Genomic DNA, 18,590 nt, shown 5'->3' with positions numbered 1-18,590 from the left:
CCAGTACCAGTTCGCCACACTGAGGTTTCCAGCTTCGTCGTCTCAAGTTGTAATACCGACGCTGATCTTCTCCAGCCTTGCCCAAGCGTGTTCGCACCATCTCGAAAACATCGCGTAATTCCGCTGCCCTTTCATCGGGGCTCTGTTGTGCTGCACCGGTCCCAATGGTGACTTCGTCGTATAGGGCACTTGGCAACCGCGGTTCCCGTCCCTGAACTAAAAATGCTGGGCTATGTCCTGTAGATTCCGCCGTACCTGTGTTAATGGCCAAGCTGATTTCAGGAAGTAGCTCGTCCCACTTTCCGTGCTGATTCTTACACACCTGGGCTATCATTGTCTTGACGGTGCGGTTCGCTCGCTCTGTAGGATTCTCCTGTGGGCTATATGGTGCAGTAAACTGGCGCTGTACCCCGATCTGCTGGAGGTATTTTGTCAGTACACGACTTGTAAACTGACTCCCATTATCGGTGATCAGCATCTTCGGTACCCCAAACCTGGCTAGAATGCGTTCCCGAAACGCCTTTACCACCCCTTCGGCCGTGGCCTTACGCTGGGGAATCAATTCGACCCATTTGGTAAATCTGTCCAGGAAAACCAGCAGCATTGTGTTCCCATGCTTCGTCCTCGGAAGAGGTCCCACAAAATCGGCACAGACCGTAGACCACGGCTCCTCTGGAATGGAGATTAACATTTCTCCGGCTGGGGCACGTTGGACCGGTTTATATCTCTGACAGGAATGGCAATTCCTCACAAATTTCGCAATGTCTCTCGTCATTCCGGGCCAAAAGTATCGACTGCAAATTCGATTGATGGTCTTCCTTACCCCAAGATGCCCGGCCGCCGGCTGACTATGATTTTCGGCCAGTACCCGAGACCGCAGGTGGGTCGGTACGCACAACTTCCACGGTGTGCTATCGATGTCGGCCGGATGACGCGGGATGTGTCGGTACATCTGCTCACCCACAACTGAGTAGTCGGGGAACTTCTCGGGGTTTGCAACAATTTCCCGTATCTTACCAGCAATCCATGGACATGGCTTCGGCGTGTCGGCGACTGCTCGCTGAAGTGTCTCTCTTGGTTGTCGGGATAATGCGTCTGCTACAACATTGAGACACCCTTTTCGGTACTTGATGGTGTAGGAGTACTGCTGCAGCTCAAGGGCCCATCGCGCCAGGCGCCCTGTAGGATTGTCAATGGAATTCAACCACTTGAGTGCGAGATGGTCGGTGAGTACCTGGAACTGATAACCCTCCAGATATGGTCGCATTTTCCGTATTCCCCATATAATAGCCAGACATTCCTTCTCCGTGGCCGAGTAGTTCCTCTCCGCGCTATTCAACGTCCGACTAGCATAGGCAATCACTCGTTCCCCGTCTTCAAATTCTTGGGTCAACACCGCTCCTAACCCCTGCTCACTCGCATCCGTCTGCAACATAAAGGTCCGCCCAAAATCGGGGCATGCTAGTACTGGGGCTTGGGTCAATTTTGCCTTCAAAATCTCGAATACCGTCTGCTGTTCCTCGGTCCATTTCCAGTGTTTGCCTTTCTTTAGCATGGAGGTGAGTGGCTGGGCCAGGGCCGCGAAATCCGGAACAAACCGTCTGTACCAAGAGGCTACACCCAGGAAACGGCGCAACTCTTTCACACTGGTCGGTGCAGTCATCTCTTGTATCGCCGCCACCTTATCTGGGTCCGTGTGAATCCCTTGACCGCTGACGACGTGGCCGAGGTACTTGGTTTCACGCTTGAAAAAGTCACACTTCTCGGGATTGATCCTTAGCTTGGCGTCTCGTAACCTGCGAAAGACTTCGCGTAAGTTGTCGAGGTGGTCGTTCAACGTCTTACCGATAACAATGATGTCATCCAAGTAGGCAAAGGCAAAGGTCTCTAGCTCCGGCCCGATGACGCTGTCGAGAGCACGCTGAAAAGTCGCCGGGGCAGAGTGTAAGCCGAAGGGCATTACTCGCCACTGAAACAGACCTCTTCCGGCGACGGTGAAGGCGGTGTATTTCTTGCTGTCGTTGTCCAACGGGATCTGCCAGTACCCATCCTTGAGATCTAGGCAACTAACATATCTCGCCTCCCTCAGGCGGTCCAAAATGGAGTTGATGCGAGGCAATGGGTATGCGTCAGGGTCTGACTTACTATTCAGGTGCCGGAAGTCCATGCAGAGACGCCACTGACCATTCTTCTTCTTTGCCAAGGTAATAGGGGAACTGAATGCGCTGTGGGATGGTTCGATGCAGCCATTGGCTAGAAGCTCGTTGATTTTCTCATCAATGACCGCCTGTATGGCGGGATTTCGGGTCGCATATCTAAGCTTGAATGGACGATCGTCGGTCATAACAATGCGATGTGTGGCAGCCGTGGATGGCCCGTGTATGTCTCGAAACTTCTGGAGCTCTTCGGTCAAGAATTGTTGGATCTGTAGTTGCTCCTCGGGGGAATGCTCACTAATTGTCCGAGGCCACGCGGGTTCGACTGGGTTTAGAACGTCGGTTGTCGTACGCAGACACCGCGCATTCAGGCGCCCACACGGGCACGGTGGCTCTGTCATTGACGAATTGGCCTCCTCGATAGCGCCGTTGGTGAACACACAGGACAGTCCAGCCATGGTCAATCTTGCTCCGATATTTCGTAGGAAGTCCAAGCCAAGAATGACTTCCTCTGATGCGTCCGGCATTACTAAAAACCGTGTGCGAATGCGCTGGCTCCCGAGTTCGACTTCTGCTTCGACTGCGTTATGGACTTGTAGTTGCGACCGATCGGCCAGGGTCACATTAGCCATGCAGGGTGTCATACTGCCAGCTTGTCCCAAGGTTCGAGCATAGGCAGCGCTTATGAAGCTTCCAGTGGCGCCTGCATCCACCGTTGCAGCAACACTTCGATTTCCGATCCCAATGGTTGCCGCCAAGCGCCTGGGTTCAATGCGAAGGGCGGTAACTAATTGGCGGGACTGCTGCTGGCGGACGGACCCGTCTGTCCCTGACTGCGACGGGTCCCCGGGTCGTTTCCCGAATTCCTACGGCAGCAGTGAATTGTCCTGACCCCACGTCGCCCACATCGCCAACAGAATAGAATTTGCTGATTCCGGCACTGATTTGCGTAGTGTCCCTCCTGCCCGCAGTTGCGACACGCGGACCGTGGATCAATCGGTTGGGCATTCCCACTGCTAACTTCTTCAGGCTCTATGCGTCTGTGCTGCTCCCTTGCGTGTGGCTGTAACGGTGGGAGACTCTCCAAGTCGTCGGCCATAGCGAGTAACTCCTGTAAGTTACTGAAATCTCGCCTGCGAATGTACCAAAGGTATTCCGGTAGCGCGTTCTGGAAGATTCTATCTACCTTCTTCTGTTCCGAGTAGTCAGTGTGCCTCATCAACTCCTGCATGCTGAGAGCGTAATTGCGAAACGATTCTCTTTGTCGTTGCCGGCGCTTTCGAATATCGTCGTCAAGCTGCTCGTAGAATCTGGTCGGCAGGAAGAATTGACGGAAATCGTTCTTGAACTCCGTCCACGTGCGGCCGCTGCGGTTGTTGTTGCGGTACCAGACCAGGGCCTTGCCCTGCAGCACTTCGGGCATCATCCGTGGCAACATGTCTGGGCTGATGTCATACATGTCCGCCAACTCCTCTAGCCTTTCGAGGAACTCCAATGGTTCCTTCTCCCCATTGAAGCGAACATTCCACTTACGTACTTGGTCGGCGACGGCTCGTAGGTCCATTGCGGCAGCGGGTCTGGTATCGGCTTCCCGTGTGCGAGGCACGTCTCTGTGATAGTCTGAAGGGTCGTTGCCTGCCGTCATGGGTCCTATAGCGGAATGGCTCATATGTCCGCCTGTGTCTGTGTTGGCGGCTACGGGGTTCTTCATTGTCGCTGCACCACTTTTACCCTCTTTCTTCGAGGACGCAGAGTCGTGAATCTCCTGGAGTTCCAACAGTCGCTGTGTTTCGCTTGGGCTATGCTCAGCCCCGATGAACTGACCGAAACGCTTCCTCAGTTCCTCGACAGTACCTCCAGTGTCAAGTCGGAACTCGTTCAGGTAGTTCCCGAGCTCTTCTTTCCGCAGGCTGTAAGCCCAACCGGCGCGTAACGTATTCGTCATTTTCTTGTTGTTGCGCTCTGTTCCTTCTAACTCTGCCCAATTATCTACTCAGGTCCCTGCTCGGGCGCCACTGTAACGACAGGTTTCCCCTGGTATGCTGGGGTATACTCGCGGGGACAGGGTTCGTCACAGACAATTTATATTCGCTAGACCCGAGTAGATAAAAAGATGTGGGTTTCGTTTCTTTATATTCTTTATTGAGGAGTTCAGTAGCATTCAGTTACAATCCAATTTGGTTACTTTAGGTCATAGGTTGGCGAGGCGGCGTCGTGGTCGTGATCTGGCGTAGCACTGCGTCCACCGGTGATGCCCTTGGCTAGGCGGTCGTGATCGTTGTGTCAGGGATAGCTGGCTTAGCTGCGGCGAGTGGTCTGGGAACGATTCGGCTTCTGGCGCGTAGTATAGGTGATTGGTGCGGCTTCAGTCCGTCGTCAGTGTTGGGGCAACAGGTCGTGTCGTCTGAGGGTGGCTGCCTGTTACGTCCGCGTAGAGCGTGGAAAAGTACAGCGAACTAGCGACGCGAAGGTAACGCTAAGTTGCCTACTGACGTGGTTCCGCGTAGGGTAATCGATGAGTCGGTGTATGCAACGAAAATATTATGATGCCTACCAGAGCGTATCTATGTAGGGTGCTCGACGCGTCGGTGTTTGAAATGAATAATGTTATGTTGCCTACCAGAGCGTATCTATGTAGGGTGCACGGTGGGTCGGTGTATAAATAAAAATGTTATGGTGCCTACCAGAGCGTATCTATGTAGGGTGCACGGCGAGTCGGTGTCTTACTGAAAATGTACGTTGCCTACCGGAACGAATCCATGTAGGGTGCGCGGCGAGTCGGTGTATAAATAAAAATGTTATGGTGCCTACCAGAGCGTACCTATGTAGGGTGCACGGCGAGTCGTGGTCTTACTGAAAATGTACGTTGCCTACCGGAGCGAATCCATGTAGGGTGCACGGCAGGTCGGTGTATAAATGAAATGTTATGGTGCCTACCAGAGCGTATCTATGTAGGGTGCACGGCAGGTCGGTGTATAAATGAAAATGTTATGGTGCCTACCAGAGCGTATCTATGTAGGGTGCACGGCAGGTCGGTGTATAAATGAAAATGTTATGGTGCCTACCAGAGCGTATCTATGTAGGGTGCACGGCGAGTCGGTGTCTTACTGAAAATGTACGTTGCCTACCAGAGCGTATCTATGTAGGGTGCACGGCGAGTTGGTGTGTAACTAAAAAAAATGTACGTTGCCTACCAGAACGTATCTATGTAGGGTGCACGGCGAGTCGGTGTTTGAATTGAACGATATTATGTTGCCTACCGGAGCGAATCCATGTAGGGTGCACGGCGAGTCGGTGTGTAACTAAACAAAAATGTACGTTGCCTACCAGAACGTATCTATGTAGGGTGCACGGCGAGTCGGTGTGTAACTAAACAAAAATGTACGTTGCCTACCAGAACGTATCTATGTAGGGTGCACGGCGAGTCGGTGTTTGAATTGAACGATATTATGTTGCCTACCGGAGCGAATCCATGTAGGGTGCACGGCGAGTCGGTGTGTAACTAAACAAAAATGTACATTGCCTACCAGAACGTATCTATGTAGGGTGCACGGCGAGTCGGTGTTTGAATTGAACAATATTATGTTGCCTACCGGAGCGAATCCATGTAGGGTAACTAATGAAAATATTCACGGTTGTCACTGTCACGATTGTCACTATCACTGGCACGTATTGTAATCACTCTACTCACCTTGACTCGACTTGGTTCTGCTCCTTGTCAACTCCACAGACTCACTTGCCGATGTTACGCGGTTTAGTTTTCTCCACTGACTGTCCCCCTTTCATAGTTTCCCCATCCTTTTATACCAGGCTGCTCACTTGTTTACTTGCATTGTCCCTTGTTGCGTGTTGTTGGGTGTTTTGATACCAATGTTGTAAACAACTTCGACTCCCAGCATAGTTGTTGGTGTCCTGCAACGGTATGTTGTTTTGATCTTCGTTTGGCACTGATAAACAACATTGGGTCGCTGTGATGTTTGCTTGCATTGGCAGTAATAGATCAGCTTACTGGGTACATTGTTGCTACAAACAAACGGTATGTTGTTTTGATACATTTCGAATGTTGTAAACAACTACGTGGGTCGGTACAAGAGTTCAGGAAAAACATACGAGGGCCTTGTAAAAAATTCAAGTTCAATATATATTTAAAAATTCAAAACAACAATTCAAAGTGAATAACAAAAACAAGAATCCAGGTATTTCATAGCACTGTCCGTGTGACCAGAAACGAGGCACGACTTCTGGTCCTCACAAAGTTAATTGTATCAATTAACTTTTTAATTAAAAATTTTAAAATGTTCAATCATTGACTTAATTAACTTAATGTTTCTATCTTGATTAAAAAGTTAATTGTACCAATTAATTTATTAATTGAAAAAAATTTCAACTTCAATTAACTTTTTAATTGGAAATATTTTGGTGATATTTTTTTCTGTGTATACACAAAATTTCATTAAAAGTTTTTTTTTTTTTTGGCCAGTGTATGTCTAAGGTGAAACATAATATGCTCGAACAATACAACAATACTTTGTTTGGATATGTAACAGAAGCAATTTTATGAGGGTGTCCGCAATCCAAAAAAGGGGCGCTAAAGACAACTGAACTTTATTTTAGTTCATGAAGATTAGTTGATTTTTTTTTGAATAATTTTTATTCAATTTGACAAAAATTATAAACGTATTTGTAACATGTTGCAATTAGAAAACTATTTTAGTTTAAATTGTCTAAAATAAACATTTTCTTCCATGGTGGGTTCACTTTTTTTTAGGTGAGGGTACATAAGATTCGGCCTGATCGAACTTACGGCCGTACATACTTGTTTTTTTCTGATATTGCTTTGTAAATAATTTTACAATATATCGCAATCGTTGTTCTGCTATGGCATTTATGGCTATATTAAAATAAACAATTGCATTAATGACAATAGTTAATATTTATACGATTCGGTAAACGTAGTCTCCACATAGAAAAGAGCTACCAGACACTTTTTTGTTCATTTATGTTATTTTATTACTTTAATTATTATTAAAATGCTGCCTTAGTCGGGAGAGTAGTTAGTTAATAGAATTGAGATTTTCTCTTTCCGGTCAGTAGTGAAAAGACCGCAAACATGTCACATTTTCTAGGTTATTAAACATATTCGATTTAGTACTTAAAAGAATTCCTAAAATACTCACACCTTGCACCGAAAGCGTAAATAACTTCGTTAATCAATAAATGGACGCTTAATAGATGGTAGATGTTTTGAATATTAAATTACATTTCAAAGGTTTAATCTGTGAGTTTTTTCTTTTCCAAATTGTCTAATTTATGGTTAAACAATTAAGTTTAACGAGTTATAAAATTTATGGGCATATCACTGTTTTAGAAATAAAAATCTGATTTGCTGGCACATGCATACCTACGAGGGCAGTTCGGAAACTTCTTAGCCTAGCACAAAAATCGCGGTATAAACAGAAAAAGTTAAGTGTTTTGGAAACTTCCACCTCTGTTATGAACACATGTTAAATTTTGTTTCGACAACTCCTTCATATAGAAACAGGTGTTCAAAAAAGACGCATCCGCAAATTTTTTACAATGGAGAAATTAGAAATGCGTGCTGTCATTAAATATTTACATATCGGGACAAGAAATTCATAATGATATGGTGAATATGCAACAGTAAAAAATTGGGTTGCTGAATTTAAACGTGGTCGTACAAGCATTGAAGATGAACCACGTAGTGGACGTCCAAAAACAGCAACAACAACAGAAATTGTAGCCAAAGTGCATGCTATGGTATTAAGTGATCGACGAATAAAAGTGCGTGAAATTGCTAATATTATGGGCATCTCAAATGATCGAGTCCATTTAATTTTGCATGAAGAACTACAGATGAAAACGCATTCTGCAAGATTGGTGCCGCATTTGTCGATCAAAAACGTATAAGAATGAACAATCCAAACAATGGACTGAAGCTGGAGGAAGTGCCCCAAAGAAGGCAAAAACAATTCAATCGGCTGGTAAGGTTATGGCAACGGTTTTTTGGGACTTCAAAGGTATTTTATTGATTGACTATCTGCAAAAGGGTAAAACAACAAATTCAGAGTACTATTGCAACCTTTTGGATCAATTAAATGTACAAATTCGAGAAAAACGCCCTGGCTTCAACACAAACAAAGACAACGCACCAGCGCACAAGAGTGTTTTAACAATGGCTAAAATCAACGAATTCAAGTACGAGTTGCTTGACCACCCACCTTATTCTCCTGATTTAGCTCCCAGTGACTTTTACTTGTTTCAAAATCTAAAAAAATCCTTGCTGGCAAGCGTTTTACTTCAAATGAAGATGCAAGTACAGTACACGGATGAAAAAGACTGTTTTTCATATGTTTGGCTATAAACATTATATGTTTGGAACACAAATTTTTAAACACAATATTTTTGAGTGCAAGCATATAATGTTCATAAACTAGCATAACATGTTTGGGACGTATATGTTAATATGTTAGAACATATTATGTTTGGGACATAAAATGTTTTTATACCCTCCATCATAGGATGGGGGTATATTAACTTTGTCATTCCGTCTGTAACACGAAATATTGCTCTAAGACCCCATAAAGTATATATATTCTGGGTCGTGGTGAAATTCTGAGTCGATCTAAGCATGTCCGTCCGTCCGTCCGTCCGTCTGTTGAAATCACGCTAACTTCCGAACGAAACAAGCTATCGACTTGAAACTTGGCACAAGTAGTTGTTATCGATGTAGGTCGGATGGTATTGAAAATGGGCCATATCGGTCTACTTTTACGTATAGCCCCCATATAAAGGGACCCTCAGATTTGGCTTGTGGAGCCTCTAACAGAAGCATATTTCATCCGATCCGGCTGAAATTTGGTATATGGTGTTGGTATATGGTCTCTAACAACCATGCAAAAATTGGTCCACATCGGTCCAAAATTATATATAGTCCCCATATAAACCGATCCCCAGATTTGGCTTGCGGAGCCTAAAAGAGAAGCAAATTTCATCCGATCTGGCTGAAATTTGGTACATGGTGTTGGTATATGGTCTCTAACAACCATGCAAAAATTGATTCACATCGGTCCTTAATTATATATAGCCCCCATATAAACCGATCCCCAGATTTGGCTGGTGGAGCCTCTAAGAGAAGCATATTTCATCCGATCCGGCTGAAATTTGGTACATAATGTTGGTATATGGTCTCTAACAATCATGCAAAAATTAGTCCACATCGGTCCATAATTATATATAGCCCCCATATAAACCGATCCCCAGATTTGGCTTGAGGAGCCTCAAAGAGAAGCAAATTTCATCCGATCCGGCTGAAATTTGGTACATGATGTTGGTATATGGTCTCTAACAACCATGCAAAAATTCGTCCACATCGGTCCATAATTATATATAGACCCCATATAAACCGATCTCCAGATTTGGCCTGCGAAGCCTCAAAGAGGAGCAAATTGCATCCGATCCGGCTGAAATTTGGTACATGGTATTGGTATATGGTCTCTAACAACCGTGCAAAAATTGATCCACATCGGTCCATAATTATATATAGCGCCCATTTAAACCGATCCCCAGATTTTGGTTGCGGAGCCTCAAAGAGAAGCAAATTTCATCCGATCCGCCTGAAATTTGGTACATGATATTGGTATATGGTCTCTAACAACCATGCAAAAATTGGTCCACATCGGTTCATAATTATATATAGCCCCATATAAACCGATCCCCAGATTTGGCTTGCGAAGTGTCCAAGAGAGGTAAATTTCATCCAATCCGGTTGTAATTTGGAACATGGTGTTAGTATATGATCTTTAACAACCGTGCCAGAATTGGTCCATATCGGTCCTTAATTATATATAGCCCCCATATAAAACATTCTCCGGAGCCTCTTGGAGGAGCAAAATTCATCCGATCCGGTTCAAATTAGGAACGTGGTGTTAGTATATGGTTGCTAACAACCATACCAAAATTGGTCCAATCACACAAAAATTGGTCCATATCGGTTCATAATCATGGTTGCCACTAGAACCAAAAATAATCTACCAACATTTTATTTCTATAGAAATTTTATTTCTATAGAAAATTTTGTCAAAATTTTATTTCTATAGAAAATTTTGTCAAAATTTTATTTCTAGAGAAAATTTTGTTAAAATTTTATTCGGTTCATAATAAAATTTTCATCATTGTCAAAATTTTATTTCTATAGAAAATTTTGTTCAAATTTTATTCGGTTCATAATCATGGTTGCCACTCGATCCAAAAATAATCTACCAAGATTTTATTTCTATAGAAAATTTTGTCAAAAGTTTATTTCTATAGAAAATTTTGTTAAAATTTTATTTCTGTAGAAATTTTTGTCAAAATTTTAGAAAAAAAATAGAAAATTTTGTCAAAATTTTTATTTCTACAGAAAATTGTGTGAAAATTTTATTTCTATAGAAAATTTTGTTAAAATTTTATTTCTGTAGAAAATTTTGTCAAAATTTTATGTCTACTTTATCAAACTGAATTATATACGTATTGGATCGATCTTTTTTGATATAATATATACCACGTATGGACTTACATACAATTTAGAAGATGGTGTTAGGAGGTTTTAAGATACCTTGCCATCGGCAAGCGTTACCGCAACTTAAGTAATTCGATTGTGGATGGCAGTGTTTAGATGAAGTTTCTACGCAATCCATGATGGAGGGTACATAAGCTTCGGCCTGGCCGAACTTACGGCCGTATATACTTGTTAAATATAATATGCTTGGATGCAAACATATATTAATTTAGAAATAGCCTATAAACATATATGTGTTTAGTAGCTTGGAGCGCTATTTAACAGGGAGCGATATTGAATTAAGTTGGTGGTTGTTGCTTGTTATTACAAAATTAACATTTTATTTTTCCTTGGGCAATTGATCAGCTACTTCTTTAATCCTTACAAACTGTGTGGTCCGCTGTTCGAATCCCCGTCCGGCAAAAGGTAAAATTAAAATAAAAAAAATCATACAATTGAATAATTTCTTCTACAATGTTTGTATTACAGAAAAAGGTGCTAAGAACTAAAAAATCTCGTGGAAGTGAGAAAGATGTGGGGGAATATACAATTGGGCAGAAACAAAATTTTGAGCATTCAGGTCGAAAACCTATGTTGTTAGCACCTATATTACCTGTTTATTTTCATAATTAATTACGATTGTAAATATATAAATAAATAAATAAAATTTTGAGCACAATATTGTTTGGGAGAATTTTTTTTAAGCATATAATATTTTTGGGTGCAAAATGGTTCCAAACATATTATATGTTCACATAATAACATATTGTTTTTTGGAAGACAACATTATTGAATTTGGATGCAAAAATACAAAATGTTTGGAAATTGACTACCCAAACATATATTGTTTAGACCAATATGCTTTCAAACATATTATATATTGGAAGAGATCAAACATATAAATGTTTGGGCAATAGCCAAAAATGTATATGCTTGAAGCAAAATATCTTTGGGAGTATATGTTACAGAAGCGATTTTTTGTGATCGTGTACAGTAAACCAATCTTTTGAAGACCTTGAGGAAAACTATTTTAATCATGGGTTAGAAAAGCGTTGGACTAAGTGTATTCATGTTTCAGGAGATTATATTAAAAATAAAAATATTTTTTTTCAATGGCTATATTAACCATGTTCCATAAAGCTCGAAAAATAATTTTATAATTAGATTTAATGCATTTGGACGTCAATTGCCATTTTCGGTATAAGGCTAACATGAAATATAATAAGCAACGATGAGCCCGTCGTAAAACTAGGAAAAACACGACTAATGTACGCGTTAAAATTGTTGTATCCTGGAAACCAGTTTCTGTAAGTTGTCACATGTTGTTGTACACCCAGAAAAAAGTGTCTTCGAAACTAAAGGATAAAATGTTCATCAATTTAGTTTAGCCATTTTATTTCCACTCAGTTAATATTTTGTGTGAAATAATAAAATTTACTTGTTTCAGTAAAAAAATCCTAAACTGAAAGCAGTTAGGAATAGTTCATAAACTAGAATAGGGCATGGAATTTTACTAATACTGTTTTCTTCGCTGGGTATAAGAATTTACTACTGAACAAGACAATTTTATTCACTGATAACAAAGCATTCGTAAAAATAAACAAAAACCGAACTAAAACCAAGTTTCCTCAAATTTAGTAAGATTTCTTATAAGCTTATCATACATACGAATAACACTTGGCATAAAAAAATATTTTAGTTCATTCGTACTAAGAAGTATTCAATCCTTTCAAAACTTAAGGAAACACACTTGTTAGAATATAGGAAAATTTCCTACATTTCTTTTATCTACCTGTAATCGATACCTGTCTTTGATGTAATCGATATGTTTGCGCGTGGGTTGTTTTTTTAAGTTGGAATCGCGTTGTTATGGTATACGGAGAGATTGTTAAAAAATAATATTATAAAAAACAAATAAAATATATAAAATATTTGTTATTTTAAATTAGTGAGAAATATGTTCGTTTTTTGAAAATTGGTTTATAAAAAAGAAAACACCAACAGAATAACAACCCCTTCATTCAACTTCATTTTGGAATCTTCAATTATCAGGTAATATTCAGTGACGCTAACCTTTTGTGAAAAAATTGGTTTTGGATTTTTTTGTTTATATTTGTAGGTATTGAAATTGTAGAAGGTGGACAAAATTGCTAGGCAGCAAATTATTCAAAGTGAAAGGTACTACAAGGAGAAAAAATGTGCTTTAATATTTCAAGGCCAGTCGATGCTGTTGATTCTAAATAAATATATTTAATATATTAATAAAACATGTCTTTTATTGAAGAAAAAATTGCTTATATAAATACATAAAATTGTATTTAAAAACGAAGGTAAGCAGATCTAACTTTGATGTAAAAGGTTTACCACAAATATGTAAGATTTGTCCAAATGAATGGAAAAAAGTTCAATAGAATCATTCCATATATGAATTCAATTCAGTTAAATTTATTCATTCTGTAGTATAGTGGTACATAAATATAGGAAAATGTTAACTAATATACGGAATGCATTCTACCTAATTTCTACGAAAATCACATCATTCAAACAAATAAAAATGTCTTTGGCGCTATACGAAGTTCAACTTTTTTCACAATGAGTTCATTTTAACTTAAAGAAGAGGTCACTTTTTTCTGGGTGTAGTTGACTGTAGAAACAATAAGCATTGTTCGACTGTTCAGCACTTAGGAGAATTCTAACAAATTAGCTTTCTAAAAATAAATTTCGTGTTGTTGCATTACTATGTAACAAAACGAAATAAAAATAAGATTAAGGGACTTGTAAGTTATATGAAAAGATGATGTACAGTGGGAGAAAAGATGATTCAATTTGTAAGAGGAACATTCCCAAATGTTTTCTCCATAAGGAGTTAGCATAAAGGGCCCAAAATTGAGTTATCTTTCCCAGCCAGATCTATACTAAAGGCTGTGGAAAGGTTAATTCGCCTGAACCGAAACATGTACAGTCCAGGCGTTTATAGATTTGTATCTGGCGTTTTCTTTTCAATGGCTCTATTAACCATGTTCCTTAATCTATATATCTGTCCATAAAGCTCGAAAAATAATTGTATAATTAGATTTAATGCATTTGGACGTCAATTGCCTGTTTCTGTATCAGGCTAACATGAAATATAATTTTTGAAAAACTAACTATTCTCTTTCATTGATAGGCTAAGAAGTTTCCGAACCGCCCTCGTATTTGGGGCATTTGCTTTGATGCATTTAAAGAATTTTGAAAATATTTTTTTTTGTTCAGAAATATTACCCCAAATACCCTATAGTTTATACCCTCCTTGACCAGATATAGAACAATCAAAATTTGTGGACATTTGGTTATGATCGGTACATTGTTATACACATTGAACGTAATCAATTTAATACTGAAATTTCAATGGACCATTCTCTTCTCTCGGTTCAAATGGTCCGAATTTAAATTTGAAATTTGTAACATTAGATTTTTGTTTTATTTTTAGAGGGAATCCCAAAATTTTGTCTAAGCTTTATTATGGGCATTTACTGATCGAAATGGATCATTTTAATCTATCTACACTTTGTAACAAAAGATATTCCGCTTCAAGATTATATATTTTCAGAATTTGTTGAAACAAACAATTGTGTTTACTGTGCAAACATATTATGTTTCAATCTGAGCATATCTTTTTTAATGCCCCAAATAGTTAATTGTTTTAAATAAATCTGTACACAAAATTTTAATGCTCTCCGCTTTTCTACTTCATTTCGTCAGCAAATGATTCCTAGAATAAAAGAACGCTTTATCGTCCAATAGAGGAAACTGTGGATGTGGAAATCTGAAACAGCTACATCTTCAAAAAATCGCTTCTGTAACATATACCCCAAACGTAGTTTTTACCCAATTTGCCTGAAATTGAAAATCTACAGGTACTTGAGGACCATAAAAAGGTGTGCCGAAAATGGTGCCCATCGGTCTATGTTTTGGTATAGCCCCCATATAGACCTCCCGATTTTGCTTCTTGGGCTTCTAGAAATTGTATTTACTATCCGATTTGTCTGAAGTTGGAAATCTAGAGGTATTTTGGGACCATAAAGAAGTGTGTCGAAAATGGTCCCTATCGGTGCATGTTTTGGTATAGCTCCCGTATAGACCGATTCCCGATTTTACTTCTTGGGCGTCTAGAAACTGTATTTTCTATCCGATTTGCCTGAAATTGAAAATCTAGAGGTATTTTATGACCATAATGTGGTGTGTTGAAATTGGTTCGTATCGGTCCATGTTTTGGTATAGCCCCTATATAGACTGATCTACCGATTTTACTTTTGGGCTTCTAAAATTCGTAGTTTTGCCCAATTTGTCTGAAAGTGGAATTCTAGAGGTATTTGAGGAACACTAAGAGGTGGTGAGTATTGGTTCATGTTTTGGTATAGCCCCCATATAGTCCTAACTTCCGAATTTATTTCTAGGACTTCTGGAATCCGGCTGACCACAAATAGGTCAACCGAATGCGGTGTGTGTCGACCCATGTTTTAGTATAGCCTCCACATAGACCGATCTCCAGATTTAACTCCTTGGGCTTCTAGAAACCGTAGTTTTTATCCGATTTGCACAAAAATGTAAATATACTGGTATTTTAAAGGGTGATACGGTCAAAATTTGGTCAATATAAACTTGACGTATTTCTTTCAATTTTGCATTTAAAAAACCTGACCACCCCTCATTTTGAAGGTGTGTGTGTGTAGAATGTTGCTCCTATTTCGATTTTGGAATTCACTCTTCAGTTGTCAAAATGCCGTCCAAGCAAGAAGAGCAGCGTATCAAAATTTTGCTCGCGCATAGCGAAAATCCGAGCTACTCGCACGCAAAGCTGGCAAAATCGCTAAAAGTTGCCAAATCAACCGTTACAAATGTAATTAAAGTGTTTGGGGAACGTTTGTCGACAGCCAGGAAGTCTGGATCGGGGGAAATCGAAAACCGGAAGCCGCTGAAACGACAAAGAGAGTTGCCGGTAGTTTCAAGCGAAACCCTAACCTCTCTCTCCGAGATGCCGCAAATAAGCTGGGTGTATCGTCTACAACCGTGCAACGAGCCAAAAAACGAGCCGGACTATCGACTTACAAGAAGGTAGTGACTCCAAATCGCGATGATAAACAAAATACGACGGCCAAAGCGCGATCCCGGAGGCTGTACACGACGATGCTGACGAAGTTTGACTGCGTGGTAATGGACGACGAAACCTACGTCAAAGCCGACTACAAGCAGCTTCCGGGACAGGAGTTTTATACGGCAAAAGGAAGGGGAAAGGTAGCAGATATTTTCAAGCACATAAAATTGTCAAAGTTCGCAAAGAAATATCTGGTTTGACAAGCCATCTGTACCTGTAGCTTGCAAAACCGAATTTTCATAGCTTCCGGGTCTGTCAACCAAGAAATTTACGTGAAAGAGTGTTTGAATAAACGTCTGCTGCCTTTCCTGAAGAAACACGGTTGTTCCGTACTGTTTTGGACGGATTTGGCATCTTGCCATTTCGGTAAAAAGGCCATGGAGTGGTACGCCGCCAACAACTTGCAGGTGGTTCCCGAGTACAAGAACCCTCCCAACACGCCAGAGCTCCGCCCAATTGAGAAATACTGGGCTATTGTCAAGCGGAACCTAAAGGAGACCAAAAAAACTGCTAAGGACGAGCAGCAGTTCAAGGCGAACTGGCTTTCTGCGGCGAAGAAGGTGGACAAGGTGACTGTACAAAATCTGATGACAGGTGTCAAGCGTGAGGCCCGGCAATTCGGATTTGGAAAAGCGAAAGCCTAACTGAATATTTTTCCTGAATTTTATACTAATTGAACTTGAAAAAGAAATTTAATTTGATTTTTTAAATAAACGATTTCACCGATTTACACGCGTTTTCCCTTGGCCAAATTTTGACCGTATCACCCTTTAGACCCTCAAAAATCTGTATTGCATTTATTTTTACCGGTCCGTTTTGGAAAGGCATCGATATAGACCGATTTAACTTCTAGAGGGTAAATATTTTCCTCCGGAATGAAATTTTAGACAAACGAAATTCCCCTTTCGTATGAAGTATTTTCGTTTAGAGTAACCTAATCTAAAATTATTGTCAAAAGAAAACTTTGCTTGTCTAAAATTTCGTTCCTCAGAAAAGAAAACATTTCTTCAGTGTATAACAGACGCACTGATCATGAAAATTGCTTGAAACTGAAAGTAAAATTTCCCGATTTTACTCATCGTATTCGTTGAAATAATGGCGGAAAAGATCTACAGATTTAAGATTTCAAATCAAGGCGTTATTTCATAATATACACGATATGTTTATGATTTCTTTAAAACTCAAACAAAATTGGATCTCATAAATCCAGAATCTAATCTAGTCTTCAGAGGTAGAATCTGGTTTAACTGATTTGCTTAGTAGAAAATTTGTCATCAAACCCCCTAAAATTCTATATATTATCCAGAAATCCGCTACGACGAAGAGTTTTCAAAGTAAACTATTATATTTGATTCATGGTGGTGGGTATTTAAGATTCGGCCCGGCCGAACTTACTGCGTATATACTTGTTTAAACATATTATGTTTCACCTTAGACATACACTGATAGAAAAAAATTGTAATGAAATTTACTTTGTATATATATATATATATATATATATATATATATATATATATATATATATATATATATATATATATATATATATATATATATATATATATATATATATATATATATATATATATATATATATATATATATATATATATATATATATATATATATATATATATATATATATATATATATATATATAGTCTTCAGAGGTAGAATCTGGTTTAACTGATTTGCTTAGTAGAAAATTTGTCATCAAACCCCCTAAAATTCTATATATTATCCAGAAATCCGCTACGACGAAGAGTTTTCAAAGTAAACTATTATTGTTGTTGTTTTTTATTTCAGCTTAAAACCATACATTGACTAAACTACAAGAGTAGCTTAACCAACAGAGGAAAAGAATGTTTGTCAAATTTATTTGGGCAAAGCCCTATAGACTGCAAGATGGTTGGATGGACGCACGTTTCGGAATTACCACATTCCTCATCAGCATCCTCTACTTGCAGCAAAACTATCAACCAATTATCAGAATAAATTCAGGCAGTTTATTAAACCCAACAAAAACCACACTTGAACCCTCCGAAAAAAGGTTTTATATTGATAGCCGGCTTATGCCGAAATAAATTCGAAACAAACATATCTCTTTTCCATCTTGCAGTCTATAGGGCTTTGCCCAAATAAATTTGACAAACATTCTTTTCCTCTGTTGGTTAAGCTACTCTTGTAGTTTAGTCAATGTATGGTTTTAAGCTGAAATAAAAAACAACAACAATGCTTAAAGAACAAAACCAACAATAACAAAACAAAACAAATGGAAAAAGAAGAGGAGGCACGCTCAAAATAAACCCAGCCATGTGAATTCAAATCGATGATTTGACAGTGGCATAGGAAAAGAGATATGTTTGTTTCGAATTTATTTCGGCATAAGCCGGCTATCAATATAAAACCTTTTTTCGGAGGGTTCAAGTGTGGTTTTTGTTGGGTTTAATAAACTGCCTGAATTTATTCTGATAATTGGTTGATAGTTTTTGCTGCAAGTAGAGGATGCTGATGAGGAATGTGGTAATTCCGAAACGTGCGTCCATCCAACCATCTTGCAGTCTATAGGGCTTTGCCCAAATAAATTTGACAAACATTCTTTTCCTCTGTTGGTTAAGCTACTCTTGTAGTTTAGTCAATGTATGGTTTTAAGCTGAAATAAAAAACAACAACAATGCTTAAAGAACAAAACCAACAATAACAAAACAAAACAAATGGAAAAAGAAGAGGAGGCACGCTCAAA

At 39.8% G+C, this 18,590-nt stretch overlaps 1 protein-coding gene and 1 long non-coding RNA gene across 2 annotated transcripts in view; one reads left to right on the top strand and one right to left on the bottom strand.

Moving 5' to 3' along the window:
* Positions 1–18,590, bottom strand: part of stet (rhomboid serine protease stem cell tumor) — a 306,917-nt gene that overhangs the window by 39,927 nt on the left and 248,400 nt on the right. The gene's annotated exons all lie outside the window — the stretch shown is intronic.
* LOC142235532 (uncharacterized) lies at positions 11,080–11,392 on the top strand. Its single transcript, XR_012721859.1, has 2 exons — positions 11,080–11,139; positions 11,203–11,392. It is a non-coding gene; the product is annotated as an uncharacterized LOC142235532 (long non-coding RNA).

This window comes from Haematobia irritans, chromosome 4 (assembly GCF_050003625.1).
Source record: "Haematobia irritans isolate KBUSLIRL chromosome 4, ASM5000362v1, whole genome shotgun sequence".
Lineage (NCBI taxonomy): Eukaryota > Metazoa > Arthropoda > Insecta > Diptera > Muscidae > Haematobia > Haematobia irritans.
Note: the sequence above shows the minus strand (reverse complement) of the source record. Positions and strands in the feature narration are given on the sequence as shown.